Source organism: Euphorbia lathyris, chromosome 2, assembly GCF_963576675.1.
Source record: "Euphorbia lathyris chromosome 2, ddEupLath1.1, whole genome shotgun sequence".
NCBI lineage: Eukaryota > Viridiplantae > Streptophyta > Magnoliopsida > Malpighiales > Euphorbiaceae > Euphorbia > Euphorbia lathyris.
In genome coordinates, this window is record NC_088911.1 from 30021141 (window position 1) to 30028309 (window position 7169).

At 38.1% G+C, this 7169-nt stretch overlaps 1 non-coding gene across 1 annotated transcript; it reads right to left on the bottom strand.

Annotated features, from left to right (window-relative positions):
* Window positions 1-6182: 6182 nt before the first annotated feature.
* On the bottom strand, window positions 6183-6289 carry LOC136221231 (small nucleolar RNA R71). The gene has a single exon (XR_010685009.1). It is a non-coding gene; the product is annotated as a small nucleolar RNA R71 (small nucleolar RNA).
* Window positions 6290-7169: the final 880 nt, after the last annotated feature.

Sequence of the window (7169 nt, forward strand, 5' to 3'; positions counted from 1 at the left end):
TCCTTGCCAAACTAGCAAGAAAGCAATTAGTTGAGGGATTGCCCAAACTTAGATTTGAGAAAGATCAGTTATGTAATGCTTGTCAGCAAGGTAAACAAACGAAAAAGTCTTTTCAAAGTAAGAATGTTGTCTCAACCAAGCGCCCATTGGAATTACTACATTTGGACCTTTTCGGACCTGTCCAGCCACTCAGCTTGGGCGATAAGAAATTTTCCTTAGTCATTATAGACGATTTCTCTAGGTATACTTGGATCATCTTGCTGAGTGGCAAGGATGAAACATTTGAGATGTTTTCCATATTAGTCAAAAGACTTGAAACTGACAAAGACCTAAAAGTAGCTCATATTATAAGTGATAATGGCGGAGAACTCAAGAACCAACGGTTTGACGAATTCTGTGAAGTCAGTGACATTGATCATAATTTTTCTGCTCCTAGAACTCCTCAACAAAATGGGGTTGTTGAAAGGAAGAACAGAACAATAGTCGAAATTGGTAGGACAATGCTGAGTGAAAATAGGCTTCCAAAGTATTTCTGGGGTGAAGCTGTCCACACAGCATGCTATATACTAAATAGGGCTTTAGTTAGACCTATACTCAAGAAAACCCCTTATGAAGTTTGGAAAGGACGAAAGCCCAACATTGGCTACTTTCGTGCCTTTGGGTGTAAATGGTTTATACTCAATACAAAAGAAAACCTTGCTAAATTTGATGCCAAAGCTGACGAAGCGATCTTTCTTGGGTACTCAACTAACAGTAAAGCATATAGGGTGTATAATAAACGAAATCAGGTTGTAGAAGAGTCTGTACATGTTGAGTTCGATGAAACTGACCCTGCAGGAAAGATAACTCAGTCTGCCGAAGATGACCCAAGCTCAGCTTCTACTGACCAAAATGGAGCTGCTGAGTCGTCACCACAAGGGCTGACCAAAGGTAAACACGAACCCGAAATTACCTTTGCTGACTAATCTACTCCTGCAGATATTGTAGAAACACCTATTCCAGACAACTCAACATTACCTAAAGAAGTCAAAATTCCAAGAGGACACTCGGAGAAGTCCATTCTTGATGCTGCTAAAAACAAGCTGATGACGAGAGATCAGCTTAGAAAATATCTCAGCAATGTTGCGTTCGTCTCAGTCTATGAACCAAAGAACTTCACCGATGTTGAGCACGACGAATTCTGGATCAATGCTATGCAAGAAGAGCTTGATCAATTCAAAAGAAATGAGGTATGGGATTTAGTACCAAAACCTAGGAATCAAAAGACCATAGGAACTAAGTGGGTCTTTAGAAACAAATTAGATGAGCAAGGCAATGTAGTCAGAAACAAAGCCCGACTTGTAGCCCAAGGCTATAGTCAGCAAGAGGGCATTGACTATGGTGAGAACTTTGCTCCCATTGCTAGGTTAGAGGGTATACGTATATTGTGTGCATATGCTAGTTTCATGAACTTCAAACTATATCAAATGGATGTCAAAAGTGTCTTTCTTAATGGATTTATAAACGAAGAGGTATATGTTAGTCAGCCTCCAAGGTTTGAAGATCCAAAATTTCCAAACCACTTTTATAAACTCAAGAAGGCCCTATACGGCCTGAAACAAGCACCACGTGCTTGGTATGAGAGGTTGACCAGTTTCCTGCTGACCAGGAACTATGTCAGAGGCAAAGCTGACACAACCTTATTCATTAAGAAAAAGGGTAAAAATACCCTGCTGGCACAGATTTACGTAGATGATATAATCTTTAGTGCTACTGACGAATCTATGTGCAAAGAATTTAGTAAACAGATGCAAACTGAGTTTGAGATGTCAATGATGGGAGAACTCAACTTCTTCCTTGGAATTCAAATCAAGCAAGGAAGGAACGACATCTTCATTAGTCAGTTTAAGTATGCCAAAGAAATGCTAAAGAAATTTGATATGGAAGAATGTAAGCCCATATCTACCCCAATGGGTACTGACACTGTCCTTTGTGCTGACGAGAAAGGTAAGTCAGTAGATAGCAAATTATATCGAGGTATGATTGGCTCTCTACTTTATCTTACGGCTAGTAGACCTGACATTCAGTACTCAGTATGTTATTGCGCAAGATATCAAGCTGACCCCAGGGAATCTTATCTTATAGCTGTGAAAAGAATTTTTAGATATTTGCAGAGCTCAGTTAATGCAGGTTTAGGGTATCCAAATACAAATGACTTCACACTCATTGGATACACTGATGCTGACTATAGATGAGATAAGCTAGAGCGTAAGAGTACTTCAGGAGGGTGTCACTTCCTTGGAAGTTGTCTAGTATCTTGGTTCAGCAAGAAGCAATCATCAGTGGCCCTGTCAACAACTGAAGCTGAGTACATTGCTGCTGGAAGCTGTGTGGCTCAGGTCCTATGGATAAAGCAACAGCTTGAGGATTATGGTGTAAAAACGGAGACCATCGAAGTCAAATGTGACAACAAGAGCGCCATTGACTTATCCAAAAATCCAATCCAACACAGCAGGATGAAGCATGTCAGCATAAGGCATCACTTCATAAGGGATCATGTACTCAAGGGTGAGATCAAGCTGACCTATGTTCCAACAGATGAACAGCTTGCGGATATCTTTACGAAGCCTCTGGCTCGTGAGCAATTTAACATACTAAGGGAAGCTATCGGTATGTCTAATCCTCTTCACTAATATTCTATGCTTAAATTGAATGTTGAGTGATTACCATGCTGAGTGATTTGTGCTAAATTAGTAATTGTTGCATGCTGAGCTAAATATGAACTATATCACCCTATGCTGAGTAGACATGCATATTGAGTGATCATCATAAATTGAGTTACTAAGCACACAAACATTCCTTCTACGTAAAACTGACTTCCTAGAATCTCAAACGATTAGGATTCTTGAAACTGAGTAAAACTCTCATGCATAATAAATGCTAGCACGCGCATTAATAGCCACCTAGGATGACGTAGGTGCAATAATTAGAAAACACATGCGCCGATTGTGTCATAAATGTCAGGATAATTGTCGATTGATCATCTCGAGGTCAAACCGCCACTCCAACGTATCAGATCAACTCGGTATTTCTATAAATAGTGGACGAATTCCCACTTGTATCTCTTTACACTTAAAATTTCTGGCATTCTATCTCTCTCTCTCTTAAATCCCAAAACCTCTCAAAACTTCTCAAGAAAATCATGTTTGATTCCCAGAATATCTCCGGTGGCGATTACGACCAAAATCGCTCCGATGAAAATCCTCCGTCTCCTGCTCAGCAGGAATACATAGGGACCTCTAGTGAGTCTCAAGGTCATGGTCAGCTTCTACGGTAAAGACCCTCATGATGACCAAGCAACTCCATCTACGAAACAGAAGAAGGAGAAGGGCAAGAAACCACTGGAAAGAAATTATTCTCCGATTTACAACAGTGTTAGGGGATACAAGATCGACCATTCCCGCTGGTTCTCTAAGGGATTTGTAGAAGCTGAAAAACCCTTTTGTGAATGGATTTCGAAAAATGGCTGGACCGAGCTATTTTCTATCTATGAAGCCACCTATCCAGAATTGGTAAGGGAATTCTACGCCAATTTAAGAGCTGCTGATGATGACAGTGACTACATGATCACCAAGGTCAAGGGGAAGAAAATCTTCATCAATCCCCCTTATCTCGCCAAACTGCTTAAACTGAAGAATGAAGGAACCGAACTTAGGTGCACAAACGACTCCGAAAAAATCAAATACCCTGTTGAGTTCTGTAAACCCTCTGGTCACAAAGGAGAAATTGCCAGCACGTGTATGGGTCAGAATCAGAAAATGGCTCATTACATACTGACCAACTTTATATTCCCTAAGGTCAACTCCCAATCCTCCGCATCTAACTTTGAACAGTGCTTTATCTGGCACATGCTGACCTAGCAGCCACTCAACATGCCCTTCTTTCTTATCGGTGCATTTCAACGTAGTACCGTGTTAAGCCCAAAATATACCTAAAATATCATATATAAATACGTTAAATTTACATTGAAATCGTGCTAATTATATTCATTTATAATACTTTTACGTCTTTATTTACTTCTTTGATGCAAGGTACTTAATTATTTGGTTAAATCCAAATAGGAGCCAAAACGGAGCTAAAATGGAGGAAAACCCTAAAAAACGTACCAAGAATACGTATCAGTCAGAAGAACGCTCAAGGAGGACAAGAAGCAGTCGAAAGACGGGGAGAAAAGCCCCTATCGCGACTGAGATTTTCAGAATCTCAGTCGCGACATACGATCACCGAACTCTGAAATTTCGAAGTCTTCAACTCGCCCCTGCACCCCCTGTTGCGGCTGAGATTTTTAGAATCTTATATGAGACAGCGAAGAATTCTGCACAGTTTTCACATGTTTTAATCCGAGAAACGCATCTGTTCGTTTGGATAAAAGCGACCCTTCACCAACGGACACGACCCATCAATTACAACCCTTCAACAACTATAAATAAGTGATCCATTTCAGAAATTAATGTTGTTGGCTAAGTTAGAAAAGTTAGAGAAATCAGAGAGTTATTATGTTGAGTTTCTGATTCAGAAAAGAGTCAGAAAGTTAGGTTTCATTTCTGTAAACAAACTTTATGTACACAAGTTATTATTAAATTAGTTATAAACACAGTAATATTAGTTTAGTTTCAAAGGTTGGTCAGAGACAAGTTTTCATTCTGGTAGTGTACTGACTGGTCTCTATTCCGAAGATTCAGCGAGAAGAACTAACGGCTGAAGCGCAAAAGGGTCTGACAAACCTACGGAGTTTGAGGGAAAGATTGACAACCCGGATCTCAAAGTTTTTGTCACAATGCTATCCATGTTTCTACTTCTCTGTTAACTTGTGAAGATTCACATTTCATTAATGATATATTTATCTTATTCAATACATTCTTTGTGTTGTTATTTTGATATTGTTCTGACAAAATGATTTTCAAAATGATAAATTGGTGTTTTTATTAAAACGTTTTATACCATCTTATTCATATAAGAACTTTGTTGAACACTTAAAAGAATTGGTTTTTACGGATGATATGATCGCTAGCGCGGCTTATCGGATATAAAATACTAATTTGATTAAGGTAGAAATCTGCTCCGAACCAGAGAGATTTCTACGGTTCAAAGCCATTTAATTGAATAAATTCCTATATTGTTACATGTCCATAATCTTACCAAAGTTATAGTTGTTTTTCGCTTAATGAAAATAAGTTTTATACCTTCTATTTATTCCAATTACGGAAGTATCTGTCTTGTAATCAAAATCTCAAGACGGAATTGTTCTCTAAATTCAATATAATATTCTTATCTAATCCTAATTTATCCAAACCAATTCAATCAATTAAACGATTTTCTTTTGTTAAACCTAAAGACGTGAATAAAACTGAATTAAATAAGTTTTTAGTTAAAAAGCGTTCCCTGTGGGTTCGATATCTTTTATTACTACAAGCGTATACCGTGCACTTGCGGAAATCGCTCAACAAGTTTTTGGCGCCGTTGCCGGGGAACGCCAAAATTTTTGACAAAATTTTAGATTTTTCGTGTTTTATTTCGAATCTAGGTTTAAATATACTTATTTTAACTTTTACAATTTATTAATTTACTAATTTATTTATTTTTCAAATTCTGTTTTGTAGGTAGTTCGGTTCGTGTAAGATTTTCAGGTTCATGCGCAGTTCTCGAAGTTCAGGCATTGTACCAGACCCTATAGACCTAGAAATTGAGAAAACCATTAGGAAGAACAAGAAAAACAAGAAAAACAAAAATAAGACTCGAGTAAAAACATATACCGAGCCAGAAAAAATGGCAGACCCACCAACACTTATGGATTACGCTAGGCCAGGTGTGGTCGGTGTAACCAATAGTATCGTTAGACCCGGAATCACCGCAAACCAAATTGAAATTAAGCCAGCTTTGCTTAATATGTTGCAAAATAATGTAACATTTTACGGGTTACCTAACGAAATCCTAACACCCATTTAACAAATTTCCTTGAAATTTGTGACACTTTTAAAATCCCAGATGTGACTGCAGAAGCAATCAAACTTCGCCTCTTTCCTTTCACTTTGAAGGATAGAGCCAAAGAATGGTTAACTTCTATGCCAGCCGCAACTTTTGCCACTTGGGAACAATTAGCCCAAGCATTTTTATCAAAATATTTTCCTTTAGCAAAAACCGCAAGAGTCATAAAAGAGTTAACCTCTTTTTCTCAAAATGATAATGAGACTCTTTATGAGACTTGGGAACGTTTTAAAGAACTTCAACGTTTATGCCCACACCACCAATTATCCGTTGAACTTTTAATGCAAACATTTTACAATGGACTAAATCCTACAACTAGGGGTTCATTAGATGCTATGTCGGGAGGGCTATTTATGAAGAAAACATCAGCCCAAGCAAGAGAACTTTTGGAGGAAATGGCAATCAACAGCAGTATGTGGCCCGCGGAACGTGGACATATACCGGTGGCAAAACCATCATCCTCAACCACACCATCAGTTAAAGGTATAGTGGAACTTGATCCAGTCGCGATGTTACAAGCCCAATTTTCTGCTTTATCGCACAAAATTGATAAGTTTATGGCACCACACGATACCAATGGTAATCCAATCCAAACGGATGTGGATTACGAAAACATGAGTGAGATAGAACAGGTAAATTTTGTCCAAGCGCAAAACCAAACTAATAATCCTTATTCTAATACTTATAATTCTGGATGGAGGAATAATCCTAACTTTAACTGGAAAGATAACAATAACAATAATGCAAGTGCTATTCAAAATCGTACCACTAATTATCAAAATCAGTCAAGAGATACGATTAGCACTTTATCTTCTAAAATTGACAAGTTTATAGATGCTATTAGTGGAAAAATAAGTAATCACGACGATGGTTTTAAACGGATCGAAAATAAATTCGATCAGCTTATTAAAAACCACTCATCTAGCATCCATAATTTGGAGGTTCAAATTGGTCAACTTGCTAAATCAATTCCATCCCGAAAAGAGGGAAGTCTTCCCAGCCATACAGAAGAAAATCCAAAAGAGCAGGTGAAGGCTATCACTCTTCGTTCAGGGAAAAATTATCAAGGGCCGGAAATTCCCAAAGATGCAACATTACCAGGAACTGATTTACCAAAGTCCAAAGAAGATATCTTAAACACAAAT